The 18,530-nt window shown below is 41.0% G+C and overlaps 1 protein-coding gene across 1 annotated transcript in view; it reads left to right on the top strand.

Moving 5' to 3' along the window:
- Positions 1–727: 727 nt before the first annotated feature.
- PRRC2C (proline rich coiled-coil 2C) overlaps positions 728–18,530 on the top strand; it is a 77,739-nt gene continuing 59,936 nt past the window's right edge. Inside the window, exon 1 of the mRNA XM_050901200.1 lies at positions 728–784. The gene's annotated coding sequence lies outside the window, so the exon portion shown is untranslated. The remainder of the gene's footprint in view (positions 785–18,530) is intronic.

The following is an 18,530-nucleotide window of genomic DNA, read 5'->3' on the forward strand; positions in this document are numbered from 1 at the left end:
TTGGTAACTTTTGGGACATGAAGTAGGGAGCCACAAATAAACCTCATGGATTTGGTCTTCTCTGATGGTTTTATTAATGGTTTATTATCAGTGGGGGGGGGTCAAGTGGACTCAGTACCCCAAGTCGTGGCAGAGGGGACAGCCCCGTCCTAAGAAATAATATATACAGTGACAAATCCAGGTGGGCGAGCGTCCCCACCATTGCCCGAGCAGCTTCAGGCTTGCGGGGAACCCTGAAGCCCACGGGAAGAAGGCAGAGCCTCCCCACGCACCCGCGGGTGCCTTCACCTGGGGATTTTGCTGCAAACCCAGTGGACGGGCGCTGCGCGCTTGCAGGCGGGCTGCAGCCATTCCCCCCGGGAGAGCGTGTCCCCAGCCGTCCGTCGTGTCCCGTGTCCCGACGGAGCTCCCGCTCGGCGGCAGCGGGCGCAGGGCGCTGCCGATCCCCACGCGTGGGGCGGGGGGGGAGGGGCGGGAGGGGGAACGGCCCCGCGCCGCCAGGGGGCGCGCCGGCCGCCGCGCGCCCGCCCGACTGCGGCACGGCGTGGCCACGCGAGCGGCCGCGCGGGGGCGGAGCCGGCGGGCGGGTGCGCGCGCGCGCGCGCGCGCAGCGCGGCGCGGTGAGGTCAGACGTCGTTGGCGCCGGCTTGGCCGCCCGCCATCTTGGCCCCTGTGTGGAAGCGGCTGAGGCGCGGCGGCGCGGCGCCGGGAGCGGCAGCGGCCTCGCCGACTCCAGGAGCCCCCGGGGAGGCCGGAGCGCCGGCACCGCCGCGCTGCGCGCCAGGTAAGCGGCGGCGTCTCCGCTCTTCCGCAGCGCCCCGCAGGGCCTGCGGCGCGGACCGGTGCCGGGGGAGCGGGCGAGCGGCCTGCGCCGCATGGCCCCGGGCGGGGGCGGCTTCCGCCCGGCCTGGCGGCGGCGGCGGGCCTGCGGCCGGCGGGGAAGGGGGTGCCCCCGGGGGCCGGCACCCCGCTGCCCGCCGCGGCCGGGCGGAGGGAGGCGGCGCGGCGCTGGGCCCGCGGCGGGCGGGCAGGCCGGGCTGCCCCGCGCCGCTGGGCCGCGCCGCACCGCACCGCACCGCATCGCCGCCTGGGGCCGACCGCGCCCCGCGCCGGGCACAGCGCCGGGCCTCGCCCGGGGGCGGCGGGAGGGGGCTGCTGTGGTGGGGGCGGCTGAGGGCCGCTCTTGCGGGTGTGCTGCTTTCTTCTCCCGCTCTGCCTCCTGTCCCCCGTTCCCCCCCCCCCTTCTTTTTTAACGGCTCCAGGTTTCCCTCTCTCTCTCTCGAGGGAGATTACTCGAGAAACGTGCCGCCCCCTTCGTGCGTTTGCGCTCACTTTGTGGCTGTGATTCTTCCTCCAGAAACGCGGGGAAGGGGAGCCTTTTCTTACGAGATGCTGGAGGCACATGCGGGGCATGGCGCTTTGGTTTTCTAACTCTGAAATATTCATCCACAGATCTTGAGATGTACAGTAAAAGGCTGTTCCTGAGTTGTTTGATGTAGGACTGAGTGAAGCACCATTCAGGAAGATATTGTTTCTGCTCCTAGCGACAAGATTTGTAGGAGTGGGGTGAGCAGAGTCAGAGGTGTACTTACTGATAGCGCTTAAAGGATGGTGAGAGCATGGTGAGATGACATGGCTAAAATTCAGGCAGCTGGTCTGCAGTGGGCATAATGGGAGCCATCACCGAGGGATGCAGGGATTGAAAACCTTGGGGCTAAAGATGGCCCAGATAGTTTCCGGTTCAGGCCCTCTTTTTGGGGACGGGGAGCATCCATGAGAGTGTGGTGCTGGGCATTGAATGGAACTTTTTGGTTTTTCTATTTCTTTCCTTTTCGTGTCTCACGTGTGTTCTGTAAGCTTCTTGCTTTGTGAAAGGTCTTGAACTCTGTATCATTGAGGAAGGACCGTTTTTCCTTGTCGCTCTTTGATTACTGGGGTCAGATGGGTGCATTAGTAGAAATTAGCATTATTTCCAACAGAAGGAACAGGACTGTAATTTCTAATAGCTTTGTTTCTTCTGCAGTGAAGCATCAGGCCTACCCGTTGTCTAGTCTTAAGAGCTCTGCTCAGACAAGAAACTGCTTTTGAAGCGGGGAGGAAACAGGACATGATCTCATTTGTCCATCAGTGAGAAACAAAAGGATTACCGTTTAATACTGTCTGCCAGGAGCTGAGTGGCTGTCAGTTTTCTTTGAATTATTCTAGAGAAGTTTTCTTCAAGGTTAATTTTGGGGTGTTTTAGTGCAACTCTGCTGCAGTCTCCTTGGGACTAAGGAATCTCAAAGTTTTGGGACTTCTTTGAACTTGGTGAATGTTCAGTGAAAAGGCGGTTTGTCCATCAGAATATTGTGCTCAGTGGGTGAGGAGTATGACCGCTTTGGTGGAGATGTGTACTTAAAAGGTGGCTCTTTAAACTGAAGTGAGAACTTCGTTCTCTCATAGGCCAGTGCTTGTGTGTGCAGACTAGGATTATGGCCTCTGTGTGTGTCTCTGTCATCTAGAACCCTGACTTAGTGTATGTATGTTTCCTGCATAAAGTTTATTGCTTTGGTAAATAATAGCTTGTAAAATACATATAAATCAATACACAGTCACTTCTGTGAGTCTTGCTAATATAAATATTCTGTCTCTTTGCAGTTTGGTAGCAATTTTAATTTCTTTATTCTCATTTAGACTTCATAAGTAGAGCAAAATAGTTACATCAGTCTACAGTTTTAACTTGGTTGGTGGAGTCCTTGTTTGATGGTACAGATTTATGGTACGCAATTTCTGTAGGTCCTGTTTCCCTACATCCTGAAGTCTACTAGGGAAAGTGAAACAGGCCACAATGAGCAAGGAAAAGATGATGCAGTTCAGAAGGGAGTTCTCGTGTAGGTTCTGTTCTGTTTGAATGAATGCTATATGTCAATTAAGAGAAAGAATGTAAGTCAAAGCAGTGGGTATGTTGTATGGGGTTGACTTCAGCCAGGTGTCCTAGGTTACTGAAAGTGCAAGCCCTTTGTTCCAGAATGTTTTCCAGGCTAACTAACGGGAGCGATGTGGAAGTGGAGAGAGGGTGGAAAATGTGGTCTAAATACCATATAAGGGTGGTGTGGATAAGAGGCTTAGATGTGGAGATAAAAAGAAAAAGGTAGCTCTTACAGAAAGATTAAACCCTTGCATAGTGTGCTCTTGCAGAGGAATAAAGCCTTGTGTAGTGTATTGGAGATGTGAGTGAAGAAAAAGCATTCCTCTTCCTTCTGTTGAAGGAAGAGTGGGACATCTTCAGAGGCCGTATACAGTAATGGAGGGTTTGAGGGGAAAAAAAACCCTCTGCCCTGAAAATGCACCACCTTTCCACTAGTTGGGGATGGATGTTGGGCTTGTAATGACGTGACTGCCAGTGGTGTTTTACTGGTAGAACCAGTTGTTCATCTTCTGTAGGAAATTTTTTCTTAGCTCAGCTTCATGCCCTCACTTTTTTTCGGGTCTGAGTTTCACAAAACCCTGTAGAAACTTTTCGTGGGTGAAAGCAGGTGTAAAAATAAAAGCTGAGATTTGTGTGAGGAGGTGGGAGGAAATAATACTGTGTACGTGTTGGTGAAATGGAGTGCACAGAAGTCTTAAAAAATGTATAAAGAGCAGAGGAAGATGAAGTCCTAATAAAAATCAGATGAAGACAGCTTTCATGTCTATGAAGAACAGGCTAACAGAAATAGACTGTTTTTATTACAAATACCTCAACCATTACATAACATACTAACTAAATGCTAACGAACTAGTCTGTTACAGATTGCAAACGTGTATTAAAGGGAGAAGCTGTGTATCATTCACATTGTTCGTGTTTTTATGTATCTGACACTGTCTTGATTAACAGTAAAATTATAGTGTAGAATCAACATTATATACGTTAAGTCCGAAGTATGATGGTGATAAATTTTAACTGATATGAATTTGAAAATAACATGGGCTACACTTTCAGGGGCTTACAGCATCAGAGACAGGAATTACTGCACTTCATATTCAGGTACATCAAATGCACAGGTAGTGCCTGAAGAATTGTGGCATCACCTGGTGCTGGGTGACTGAGGGAAGAGGAATCTATTAAATATCTCTTTAGATCAATGTACAGCTGATTCCTAAGTGAAATGGCAACTTTACTCAATTTTTAGTTAGTTGGAATATAAGGTGTCGTTCATCATGCTCAGAATTACTACTTGGTTTTTCATAGTAAAACCAGCAATGGCTAGGTTGCCCATTTTTTGCTGCACTGCTTGCTTAAGATAGCAAATCAAACTTTCTCTGCTTAGAAAAGCAAACCTTTTCAGACTGTCCTCGTTAAATCGTGTAAACAGCTACAGCTTGTTTTAAAATTAATATTTTGTAAGCATGTGACCTTAATATTCCTAGATTTTAGTGTTTGTAAATTTTAACTTGTACTTTAAAATTATGACTGTAGACTTAAATTGTATTTGCAGGAGTAATAGTTTATTCTTGGCAAAAGAACATTATTTAACTGATTTGAATCTTCGAGTAAGGTTGAAGTGCAGGAACATATTCATTTTGTTTGAGAAGCCAATGATTTTCTGCCAATTTAAGACTTGATATGCTTTAGGACTTAATATATTTCTTCTGTTTCAGAGTAACCATATATTCCACTGAAGGACCTCACTGTCTTTAGATCACTGCATCGATGTTTTCATTTTGCAAAAAATATTATTGTATTTACAGGGCTTGTTTTAGAATAGTGTTTAGGACAGTCTGTGCTTCCTGTACAAGTGTATCTAGGTGTATATATAGGTGCATAGCAGAAGTGTTCTGGTGAGGAGGAACATTAACATTTTCTCTTACCAATGTGTGTAAATAGTCTGTAGGAGAGATGTGTTCTAGTAAGAAGAACTTGCCTTTGGCTTGTGACATAGCTACTTGGTTAATTTGCTGGAGTCACCTTGGTTAGGAGATGCTTTTCATGCTGCAAATCAAGTTATCAGCATGGACAGAGCTTTGTAGTTTGTGCTTAGCTTTGGATAAAGAAAAGTTTCTTGGTAAGTATTTTGGTAATATATTGAGCCTTAATTATTTACCTACTGCATCTTGAAAACAGAGTATCAAGGGACACATGGGATTTTTTTTTTTCCTAAGCAGAATAAACAGAGAACCAAGAGCAACTGAAGATGTTAAACTTCATCTGTGGCTATCTGGCAGATGCAAGTTAACTTCAGTGGAAAATGGGTTTTGTAGTGCTGAAAGGCAGATACATAAAACTGAGTATGCTGATAAGGCTTTTCAAAAGTAGCTCCTCATTGGGTTTTTTCCTTCTTTTTTTTAACAAAACATGATCGAATCCGGTGTAAAGGAGAGGGCTGAAGTTGACCCTTAGTGTAATTAACCAGTGTTGTCCAGAACTGTTGTCAGTGTGGTTTTCGCAGCTGCATCTCTTACATGCTGAGCATTCTTTCAGTGAAGGAGGAGATGGTCTCTATTCCAAGAAACTAGTGAGTCACAGGGAAAAACATGTAAGCAGAGATCCGGAGGATAACAGGCAGCAGGTAGAAGAGACTGTTTGTGAGGAGCTATGAGCTCTCTCCAAGCTGGACCAGACCAAGGAGCAAATTCTACCACCTTTGTATGCACGGGAGTGAAGTTTTTTTAATTGATGCTGTCAATGGTGTATTATAAGCTGGTACATTTGGCAACCCTGGCTCTCACTGTCAGAGTGGGAGTATCTTAAAAGCCTTAAAAAGAAATATGCTGTAACATCTCTTCATACAGAGGAGAAAATACGATTATTTTTGATGTACATGAATCAGGTTAGGAATATGGTAGGAGTTACCGGCAACACAGAATTTGGGTATTGAGCAAGGTGGGAAGTTTTGAAGGTGGTGACAAGTAGCTTAAGCCATTACATAACGGATTAGAGTAACTGTTTTGAACATTTTTTTTCATCATGCTAAGGTTATACAGAACTCTGTATAAAATTGTTTATTCTGTAGATTCCTACTGTTGATGAGTGTACTTCCATCTTCAGGTTGGACCCTTCAATAACAAAACTATCTTGAGAAGGTGAACAGAAAAAAGTTGGAAAAAATAGCTAGAGAAGAGGGAATTAATTTTGGCACATCTGTTCTAAAGAGGAATGAAAATCCTTAGGGATGTAGCCCTAGAGTGGTTCTTGTGCACTTCCAAAATATTCTGAAAGAGCTCATGAACAGAAGAGCTTGCCTGAACATTATTTCAAAGCAACATCTAACTGATTTCTGAAGTTAAGAACCTTAGATGTAACTATTTATGTTACTTAAGGACTGGTCTATGAATAGGGGCTTTGGAAAAAAAAGGTTTGTATAAAAACTTTTACTTATTTGCAGCTGAGGTCAGGGATACTTTAAAGGTGCAGAAAGGTATGATGTGGAGAGAAATCCACTACTCAGTGAGCTGTGGTTCCTTGGGAAGAATGCTGAAACTAAGTGTGTCACTTCCTCTGTCAAGAAATGTTAATTATTACAGTGGGGCTTGGAAATTGTGGTAAGGGAGCAGGAAATTAAAGTCTTGAAAAAGATTCTTCGAGCTATTCACAGCAAGGAATGGCTTTACATTTGTCTCTTAATCTGTCCTGCCCCCTTCCACTGTCCAGTTCAATATGGGGTGGGTGAGGAGGGTTGGAAGTATGCCACCAGTTTAAATGGCATTGTTTCAGAGTTTGTAGTAAAGTGCGAGGGCTTTTGCAGTAAGAGTCTTAAAATGAAAGGGAAAAATGAAACGGTGGAGAGATGGGTAACTTTAAATGGCTGCAACTTCTGCTGCTCATCTGTCAGGAATCTGCTCTATTTTCATGTACCTATTGATTATCTTTCATCAGCTTCCTAAAAGGAAGTGTTTTGCACCAAACACTGTGACCGACTTCAGAAGTCAACTCTTGTTCAGCTCAGCTGTTGTTTCTGGGAACTTATCCCAGACAGCCGCCTGCAGAGGAACGGATCCTGAGCACTCTTCAGCCTGCAGCTGGAGTCAGATCTGCTGAAGTGCAGCCGGAAGGGAACAGCAGCTCGCTGTTACTCTGTATGTTTAGAAATAAGAGAAAATCCAGTAATATGTGGAGACTTCTTGCTCATACCTTTTTTGCTGTAGGGTGCAAGCAATTCTGTTTCCCGTATTCTTGCAAATGGATCCTCAAACCCACCGTCTTCACCAGCTCTGATTATTCTTTCCGTGCAATTAAAGCTAAACGTAGCAAGGGCAGAGAAGTGCCGACCATTTGAATATTTTCAGCACTCAGATTGGAATGGACATGGGAACATCTGTATGTCATCAGTTGTGTCGCTTTTTTTGCAGCTCCACTGTGGACTTCCCTTTTGCTTCCCTGTTCTCAGCCTGACAGCAACCGCTACTCGGGATGCCACTGAGAAGGAGACTCCCCATGTCGCTTTCTGTGTGCGTGGGGACAATGAGTATGCTAGTATTTTTGCCTTTCCAGGCTTCTGCCGGATGGTGTGATGCAGCTGAGCAAGAAACAAAGTGGTGCTTGTGACAGCATGCTAAGTGCGTTTGTAATTTTTTTAAGGGACTGTTTGTGATCTGAAAAGTTAACAGGTGCCTTTACAGAGAGCGGCTGTGGTCAGGATAGGCTGACCTAAATTAGTTTGTGAGAAGCCTGGTGAATAGTTGTAATGTTTTCAGTTAAAAAAGAATTCTGATAGGTAAGACAGGTTGCATTAGTTTTCTGTATTCAGAGAAAAGCACTGCCTACCAACCTACTATTTGAATACTGTACTTTGATAGCAGGTACATGGCTTGTTTCTGCAAGAATTCGCCTTAATTTATTCCCTTATCTTTTTCTCAAATAGGCAACAATTCAGTTTTGAGAGCTTTGAAGTTTTCTCATTCTTCTAAATAATGGAAATTTCTTTAATAAATGCTTTTGCAAATCTTGAAAATAAAAGTCTCATTTGGCATCTGCAAGTTGAAAAGCTAATTGGGTGAAAGCACTTACATTGTTCTGTTCCCAGAAGTAATGAGAACGCATCTCATTATGATGCTCTCTTTAATTGTATAGAAACTGTTCTTTTTTTCTTTTTCTGGTCCTGGCTTCCTTCCAGCACTTCAAAACTTCTGCCACAATTAAAAATTTACAATTTTAAAAAGTTTCTTCACCAACTGCATGAAACTGGAAAATCAAAAATCTGTCTTACAAAAAATTTGCTGTAATGCTTAGTGACAAATAAAGACTGTAAAGAAATTGTCAGGCTAAGAAGGAATAAAATAGCCTGCCTTAAAAGTGAGCTGCAAAGAAGTTTTGGATCATACATTTTCAGAAAATAGTATGTTTTTAGTTGAAATGTATTCAGTAATCTTGCAAAACATCTAAATTATTCCAATTTGTGTTTGAGGATTATCAGAACATGGCAGGAATAGCTGTGTTATGTTAGTGCATTAGCTTTATGGTGTGCTAGTTCTGACTTACGTGTGGCACGCTCTGTCAATCTCTTTACTAGAATAGCTTGAAAAATCCTTTCTGGCAAAGAAGCTGTTTAAATGTACTTTGATAACTTGAAAATGGGCTGGTACTTGAAGGAATGCTTCTAATACAGTACAGTTAGTAGTAGTTGTTAATCTTTGTCGTTTTTACTTGAGCTGTGGTGGTCGTGTTAAGTTTCTTTCCACTAGCCTGATTTATGTAGAACAAATGAGTAAATGAGCTAGACGCTTGTAATACCAATGAAGGCTGTAGTATATTTTACGTGGTCGCTGTACCCCACTGGTGAAATTTTAGTCTAGTAACTGTTCTTCTCATGTAATATAGATGGTAGTCTTTTCAGGCTCTGGAAGCTTATTATTCATGCATCGGTGAGAAACAAGATTTGTTTTGCATTGCTGCTTTGTTGTGCTTCAACCTAAACTGGGAATTGCTCTGAAGAGTTGTAAGCTCATTCCGCTAGCCTGTTGGTCATTACTATTTGAGTTTGCCAGCAGACCTACAGAGAACTATTTTTTTAAGCATGAGTCCACATTTACTTCAGTCATCAGTGGGAAGCTATCTGGGACAAATGCAACCTTCCAAAACAGTGACTGTAAGGACAGAAGCAAGATACACTGGATCAGTGTTGAGGTTGGTGTTTATACCAAGATCATTCTGGTCCATTCCAGTAGAGGTGAATGCCGAACCCAATGTGCATTTATTTGATCTAGTGGCACATACGCAGTTTCTGATTCTCATAATTTTATGGTGCCTGTGACACATGCGACTATGTGTACAACTTCAACCTTTAAGTCCGTTCTCTTTATTACTTAGTTGTGTGCAAATTCCATCAGTATATTAGCCTAAAGAACTATCCCTCATGTTGCAAAGAAGTTTGAAAAAATGACCAAAGTAAATTTTCTAAACTCAGAAGCCAAATTAAAATCACTTCTGTCTAGATCTTTTAAGCCAGTCATCAATTTTTTTGGCTACACAGAAGATTAGAGACTTAAGGCTGAATCTGGACATTGCGGGTACTTGAATGCTAGAGTTAAGTATGGGAGAGGATTTCTGTAGGAGTCTTGTGTGCCTGAAGGTCCTGCTGCTGGAGATAGTAGATGTTGGATTTTCAGTTCAGAATTGTGATGCAAATATTCTAAGCAGAATGGTTTTTAGGGAGCTTGTGTATTTAGTGTAAGCTGTATAGTTACTCTTGAATTTACTTAACTGTACTTTAGGTGTTCAGAGGGAGAGTATGTGTGGCTTTGCATGAGTGGTCGAACATGGAGGCACAGTGATCAGTGTAATGATGTTCCAGACTAGGAAGTTGTAGGCAATAGTAGAGGTTTTTTTGTTAAAACTCTCTGGTGATACTTGTACCCTTTTTCATTATCTAACTTCTGGTAATTCAAAGAATTACATTCTACTACAGTTTTCTTCTGAAATTCTGGAAATAGTGTTTAATGTGGCAAGCAAGAAGGGGGAGCTTTGGAGCTTTATCATCTGTATTTACATTGAAGATAGGAAATACATTGAAGGGAGTTTCTTAATTTGACCTTGTTTGATACTGGACTTTGATACTTGATACTTTTAAAAATTGATTTCTATTTTAATTGTTAACTTATCTTTAAAATACAAAGCTATTGTCCTTCCTTTACAGAGGATGTAAATTTACTAGAAAACTGACTAGAAAGAGTGAAAACCTTAATGTAAAGACATAGGAGGAGTAGTCTAAGGTAATGTTTTCCCCTGCTGGGAAGAAGGGCAGGAGTTGGTTGTTAGTTGGTCCTGAACTCCCTTTAAGTCACCTGTTCATCTGCTGATGGTTAGTAGGAGTCTGCACCCCAGACCTCATTCACTGCCTGTTGCTTGGGAGCAGCTGTTGCTTTCTTAGGTCGTCTCTTCTGTGGTGATGTGCTGCCTCCTTACAAATTTTGTTTGTTGTCTGGGAAGCCCAAATGAGTCTATTTGTATCTTAGTAGCTACAAAGTAAAAGTTAAATATGTTGCTGGCTTTTGGTGAGCTTCTGAATGGTAACAGTGAAACTACCTGTAAAAAGTTACTAGCCACTCTGCTAATTTGAGTCACAGGGTGGGAACTTCAGCTCAAATCATACCCTGTAGGAATTTAATTGCCATTGACTGTAGCAGCAGATAGATGCCTGAATAGATTGGAAGTGTTGTGGCTTTAGTCTAAAATTTAAACTGAAATTTAATTTCAGTTCATCAGCCTCTTCCAGTGAGAGAGGTGGTGCCAGTGCTTTGTCCTTCCAGCTTTTTTCCTTGGAAAAGAGATTTTTTCTTTTTTCTTTTTTTCATTTGAGCCACTTCTTTACTATGTTCTTTCTGCTTGATGTGATAAGGATTTAAAGACTTGCATTGGATGTTATCACAGCCAAAAGAATTCTGTGCAGGGCTTTGGAGAGAATCTTACTTTTAGTTTCAAGAGAATTTGCTTTACTTCAGTATGTGCCCATCTCTTTACAAAGATAACAAGAAAGTCTTTTTTAAAAAGTTAGGTAGTCATTGTTTGGTCATCTTTTAGTACCTATCAACCTTTAAAATCTGTTATCTTTGTACATCTCAAAAACATGGCTTTGTTCTTTGATAATTTGTAATGTGCCTTCTGTAGCCAGTCTTACACTATTTATTTTAAAGGTTTCATTGATAGCACTTCGTACATTTTAGATTTGAATCTCCTCTAGTGATAAAACTGAGTTTATGTCTCAAATGTGGAAGAATCTACAGCCAGAAGAGTACTTAAGTGTAATTATAAAGCTAAAGTAGACAGAGGTATTACATCTTCTGCATGTACAATAGTTGAGAACTGAATAAAATTTGGGGGAGGTGCTTACTAATTTTAGCATTTTGTTCATAAGAATAACTGTATTTATGTTTGAGTGCCTCTTTACATTGTCTCCTTCCTTCCTTGTAAAAGGCAAAAGTAAGTGTAAGAGCTGTGTTGATGAACAGCTTCTCTTATCCAGTAGAAGGTGGGAGACCAAAATTGGGCCACTGATGTAAAATATGGAAGAAAGTGACGTACATAAACATTGAAAGCATTGAACCCCTGGGTAACAGTATTGCCTTGGACAATATTTAGATAATATTTGTCAAAATATGAACAGCTTTATTTGATACTCTGAATACAAACATGCAAAAAAATTATCCTCAAACTAAATGAAATGAAAACTGTCCTTTCTTTTCCCAGAGTTCTTAACTAGCTGTACTGGCATCATTCTGCCTGTGAAGGGAGGTGACCATAACCTCTCTGTTACCTGAGGTCACTTCAGAAGGAGAAGATTTCATCAACAGTACGGGTCTCAGAAATTATCTTAGCTAAAACAAAGAATCTGTGTGACACATGAAAATATTTAGTGCATTTTTGACAGTTTTATTGCCAGTGTGAGTTTATCCTGTCTGTGGCTTTTTGATCACTTGTTATATGGGCACATTTAAAAAGACATGCTGATCATGATTGATCCTATGGATCAAGCTTCTTTTGGCAGGGCTGTTCCACAGGAATATGATTTCTCTGCATGTTAAGTGAAATATTCAGGCACATACAGTTAAATATAAATATTCAAATCTGTGGATAGAGACAAATTTGAGGTTTGTATGTCCTTTTATCTGTGGTTTTTTTACTCCAGCCAGCTGCTCTTAACTCATTTTTCCTTTTGTTCTTAAGAATGCTCTGGAAAAAAAATGAATAGAACTAACAGATTATTTTAGTCCACGCTAATATTTTTCTGCGGCAAGATGTGTCCTAAAAGTTTATTTAAAAAGTGTTAGTCACTGCTATTAGTGCCATGTTAGACTTGAGACACTCCTAATAAAAGTTCCCTGAGATGTTGTGGTTTGTTGCTGGTTGTCCTGTTGGAAGGTCATATTCTAGGTGACTATTATTTCTTACAGAAGACAATTCAGCAAGCTGCCTTCCAGCCTTTCTAAGGCAGCAAAAGATTTGCTTGCTCTATAGATTGCTGGTTTAAACTAACATATGCTTTGTGGTAAAGTTAGTTTCTGTGTAGACTTTTTGTGGGTGGCTAATTTTGGTTGTTTTCATTGCTTAAGCTTAGTAGCTCTATTTAGACTGTTGTTAGATGTCTCTTAGAACTGATGCAGACATATTTGTGGATGCTCATTTCTGGCATCCACAGACTGCATTTTTATAAGATGCATCTGTGGGATAATGTCCTAAAATGGTTTTCTTCTGTCATGATCTGTTTTCTACCTGACATATCTAGTTTTGGTAGTGTTTTGGAAAGACTTTCTTAGACTTTAAAGGGGAGTAATTTGAAGAATGATAGAACTAGCAAAGCCTGCTTTTCTACAGCTTTGTCTCATGACAGAATGCTTTGGTTCTAAGGAGCAAAACTCATTTTAATTTTCCGTTTGGTAGCCATTAACAATACTCCTCTATAAATTGTCTAGTGCCTCAGGGATCGGCCTGTGCTACAGTTTTTCCTCTGAGGTGATGGGTGCAGAAGAGATGGTGATTAAAAGGGTTTTCTTTTCCTACTTGGCCACATACCTTCACAGAATTTATAGAATCAATGCAGTCTTTGCATTGTGTATGCTCTTTCAAGCTCTGCTGAAAACCAGTGAGCCCAAAATCTAGAGATGGGGAAGAAAAACAGGGATGGAAATGTCTATTAGCCTGGCTTTTAAGGAAATAAAACTCAGTATAGATCTTGTTCAAGAATGAGTTGTAGTGAGATCTACCCAGAACTCTTTGAAGATCTGGAGAGCTTCTATTCTTGTAGGTCATAGGGCCATGTCTGAGGTACATGAAAGAGAAGCTCGAAAGTCCCTGAAATCTTTACTGCAATTGTCAGCCTCCTTAGCAACAACCTACTTGACAATGAACACTACTGCAAATTGCTCTTGTGGGGGAGGGAAATCCTGACCTTAGAGGCTTTTTTTATTAGATACTTTGATTTGACAGAGCCTTTTGCTGCTTAAGTGTTACTGGAGGTTTTTTGAGGCTTGTTTTCACGTCATATTAAGCTGACTAGTGCTGAAGCTACTAAGAATTCTGAATAGTGGGATAAATGGCCAAAATGTGGGGTTTTTTTTAATAAAAATTGGACCTGAAAACCTCAGTCCCAGAATGATGCTTTGGGTACTAGAGAGTTATAAATATAGGGCCATCAATAAGAGATTGTTGGTTTATAAACATATCCATGTCAGAGAAGGGAAGTCAGTATGTTTAATTGTAATTCCGTTTGTTACTTGTGTGCAACGTTCTGTGCACAAAACCATGTATTCAATAATTACGCAATATTTTTGAGTGTTCATTTAAAATAACAGGGTTCCTTGGTAATGGGTTGCAAATAAAGCATGAAGAAGGCTTTTTTGGGTTCCAAGTACATTGAGTCCTGTATCCTATGTTTCTCTGGTTTACATTGGCTTTATTTTTCTGTAAATAGTCTAAATTAGTCTCTATTCTGAAGATCACACAGGTTTGTGTTTTTTCAGAATTTAATATCTAGCTGTAGATTATGCTTAGGTTTTACAGTTAGGAGGCAACTTCTTCAGTGAAGTTCTGGAATGTAAATATGCCAGACTTATAGTTGAACCTTTCCTTTCTAGCTGAATTTTTTAATGTCAAGTTATTTATCGGGTTTTGAGCACAAGGCTTGTTGAGGGATCAAGAATTCTCTTTTGAAATTAGTAACACTGAATTTGGGAACATCTGCCTCTAACATCAATCAAGCATGTGGCAAAAAAAGCTTCATTTTTTTTCAGTTGTATTTAGTTCCAAAACTTACCAGAACCACATTCTTCAGTATGCCAGAAACAAAGCTATTCTAAGAAAAGTGGAGTTATGGCTGGATACAAATGACAAATTTGTATATGAAGTTTTTTGCCCTTTAACCACTTGCTTTAGTGTGCTTAAAATAGGGTATGAAAAGTCTTTCTGGATTTGTTTCTTGTTTTTTGTTTTGAGAGGGGTGCTAATGTGTCCCAGTTATGAATAAACTTTCATGTAGTGTTTTTTATGATGTTTCCCACTTCACAGATGGGCATTTGAGGCACCAAGAGTTGAGGGTTGTAGGAAATCTTCATCAGGTTTGTCTTGAATGGTGTGCTTTGCCTTAAGTCATTCCAGCTCATACTTCTCCAAATTTAGCTCAAATACAGCCCTTGGAGTAGAGGTGACAGCGACTAGATATCCTAGCTGTGTTGAATAGGGAATGTGGGAATAATTCTAGTATTTACTTAATGTTTTTAAGGCTTCAAAATCCTGGGAAGCTAGTGTACAGGTTACCTATCCTAACTGATTGTGTGCTTGTAGGCTAAGTAAGTGTGGGGTGTGGGATTCAAAAAGATGGGACTGCGTAAAAGATGACTAATATTGCTGAAGAAGTCTCTTGACATGTCACACTTGTGTGAAAAATAAAGACCTCTTTTGTATAGAGGTTTAAAAATACAGTGTATAAAATAAGAGTCTAGAGTTTGTCATGCGGTTGTCTGTGGTTACGTCAGCTTGGATGGGATGTCTGAAAAATACAGGGAATAGTAATCTTTCTCCTGAAGGTGAGGAATGGTGTACGTTGTGCCTCAAACACATACAGAAACATTAATCGGGAGACCATAACATAGCGAATACAGTTATTTCCCATGGCAGTAGTAAGAGTTGATCTGCCCCTGCCAAAAACTGTGGATAAAGAAGCTAAGTTTCTACCTGAACCTTTACAGAACTCTCTTCCCCTTTCCATGCCTGTCTGTACTTGTTCACTGAGGCAACAAACTATCGTAGCTTACACAGAATGCTTTTCTGTTCTTGCATGTATGTAAAACTGTTTTTTCGTATGTATAATAAAACTACAAAATACTGAAATGGACATGGTGGGAGAGAAGGAAGGAAACTAGACAAGAATTGCTGAGTTGTTAGATGTTTTAGACTTCTTACCACTACAGTCCTCAAAAGTGACCTCAAAATACATAATACTTTCTTCCTTATTTAATCACATAAGAACGTTTTTCCAAAGTGGAGGTAAGATCTTTTCTAGTCTGCAGTTGGTCCTAATGGAGCACTATGTAAAGTTACAGACATGTGAACTAGTATCATTACATTCTAGACAAGTCATCTTGGGAAATTCTGAAATGATAGGAGAGTTAGGAACTTAGTGGAAAAGGTTTGTGTGCTACGTATGTGGTTTTTGTTTGCTGGAGTTTTATTATTATTTTAAAAATATGATTCTACAGTCTAGAATATACTGCATTCTGTTTGCTCTTCTACCAACTATAAGTATCTAAGAGGGTACAAGTAAATATTCCTTAACAGAGACCAGGATATCTAGAATTTGTGGCAGCTACTCACTGTGGTAATTTCTGTACACATGCTTCTGAGTTCATTGCAGGATCTAAATAAGCCAGCCAGTTGCAGTCTGGAAAAATAATCTGGTACAGAATTACAGTAATAATTTTAACCTTAAAATCTTAAGGCCAAGTGAAGGTCAGCTAACTTATTTGATAACATTAGAGAGCGGCTGAAAGGTAATCTTTGCTCCAGAATTTTGGGAGCATTGTGCCTTCTGTAATTATCCATAATAATAACTGTAGTCATTCAAAATGAACCGCTGACTTGCTTAAATTTCTTAATAGTGCAGTGAACCCTGCCAGCTGCTGTTATTGCTTGTACTGTTGCCTGTCCTTCTGTTCACTATCATGGTAGTTATTTAATTTTGGTAAGTAGTTCTGACATCTTTTATATGTTGCTACTGTTCAGAGGTGTACAGCTGTCTCATGTTCTTACTCATATGACAGTGAGTGTAAACCTAGTGCACAGCAGCACTTCACTTTTAAGGATTTGACTAATAGAAGTTCAGACTAACAGCTACCTTACTGATAATAACAAAAGATGTAAATATTAGGGTAAATTGGGAATCACTTGGTGAGTCTAGTACTTGCCAACCTATTGTATGCACAAATTAAACATGTCCTATGTTAAAATATCATGTACATGGTGCTACAGAGGGAATGATTCCAACGCTCCTGTATAGGAAGGTAGCATATACCAGTAAAGTTTGAGTGAAACAGCAAAGGTCTTGGAGCTGGATACAGCTCGAAATTTTATTTCATGTGGCTCAAAACCATGCAATTATCTCTTTATAACTGTTAGATGGCACTGGGTGCTTGTTTAATGTGTGACCTGGCAGGTACATTTGTAGAGGGCCAGATGGGCTCTTCAGAAGGAGGGTTTGTCATCCCTGGCTTGAGTACCTGGTCTAAAGTCTAATTTTGCAAGTATATCTTCTTTGGCAACCAGTATCAGGTCTAAACTTAGTTAAATATGAATATATTGACTGGCCTAATTTACAATAGCACTGTTTGCAGTGCTTGATTTATTTTCTGCAAGTCAGATTACTGAGGAATGTGCAATTTTAATCAATTTAAAATATTCTGTTTCTTTTTCTTTGTAGTGTAACTTTGGAAAACCTTGTCAAACAGTATGAATTTTAATACTCTAAAAGGCATAGAGCTCAGCTGTAACGAGCAGACCAATTTTTGTAAATTTGACATCAAAAAGCATTATTGGGGAACATGATCACCGACTCCTGTTCTTTAAGCTATCAAATGTTCTAGAAAGAACAATTGTTACAAATAAGATTTGTCTGAGTATGAATTCTGTCTTACTCTGTAAAGAAGAGAGTTATGATTAAGATTTTCCATGTTTGATCTCTACCAGAAGTACAGACTTTGGAAGATATGACAAAAACTCAACATTATCTTAAACCATCCTCAAACTGCCTTCTGGACTGCCTGCATCTGTTAGGGCTTCACCGCTTTTGTGAATTGGGAGGGCAATACATAACCTGAGTCATCTTTTTTCTCCCCCCCCCCAACTTCTAGGTTATTCACCATTGTGAAGCTACTTGTTTACAAACTCTGGGGCTGGGATGAGTCTCGGGCTGAAGATTAACACTGTGTATGTGTTCTCACTTGAAAGTGCGTGCGAGCATAGCTAAGTATCAAGTAATTATAGTGTATTACTTGATAGGGTTATATGCACACCTGAAAGCTTGTTTGCCACCCATACGCTCCTGGTAATTATCTGCCCAATAGCTACTCTTCTGATTGATGCTCCAGGATGAATGTGGTGGACTCTTTATCATAAATACAAGTCTGGGAGCAGAGACTAACAGGAGAATTGAAGGGAAAGAATCTGCCAGGTTCTTTCACAGACATTTTACTGAAGATGTTATGATAAACTGAGTTCTCTCATAGAAGAAAAGGCTAATGTAGGGCCTAATGTCTGATTTAGACTCCAGCTTGATAAACTAGTCTGCCTAGATTCAGGTCTCCAGACTGGCTGAAAGCAGTTGCGTGGCCATGAATAATAATAATGGGCAAAGCTTGACATGTTGTTGAATTGCAAATAAGTATTGGGGCAGCCATGAACAGTGAATGGTTGCTTGAAATCTGCTTGACTGGTAGCTCCAAAGATAAGCTTGTCTAAATTCATGTATCAGGCTGGGTTTTTTTCTTCCCTGTGCCTATAATGATGTTTGAGTAGTGAGCTGTGGCTTCCAGTGAAACGTTGCAGCCTCCATATGTAGTTTTTTTGGATAGATAAGGGATGGCCTAACAGCCATATCCAAGGTCTGTGTTCTGGTTATGTGGTCCACTTTGTGAGCTAGGTTCAGCCTCCTTCCATCCTGTATTTCATGTTTTTGGATGACATGAGGAATGGCTGTTGGTGTAACACATGCTGTTGAAATAGCCAAATGCTGATTAATTTGGAAAAAAAAAAAATCTGGGAGATGCTTTCTCTTTGGGAGAGGGGAGAATATATTTCTTAGCCATGTATGTGGCCCTGTATGAAGCTGAAGAGTGTCCCCTTTGCAACAGTCTGCATGGATTGTAATAGAATAGTGTCTGGCCCAAATCCTACTGAAGCTGGACCATCCCAAAGTTATTTGCCATCTTCATTTCTTAGTCTTGTCAATCATGGCTTGTAAATTGAGGTAGAAGGCAGAGGAGGGTAGGAATGTTGTCATTCCTATATAAATGAAACTTCCCTGATCTTTTGACATTGGTTGATGTCTGTCATGACCAAATAAGTGCTTTATTCTTTGGACTACTTGCCC

This window comes from Gymnogyps californianus, chromosome 8 (assembly GCF_018139145.2).
Source record: "Gymnogyps californianus isolate 813 chromosome 8, ASM1813914v2, whole genome shotgun sequence".
Classification (NCBI taxonomy): Eukaryota; Metazoa; Chordata; class Aves; order Accipitriformes; family Cathartidae; genus Gymnogyps; species Gymnogyps californianus.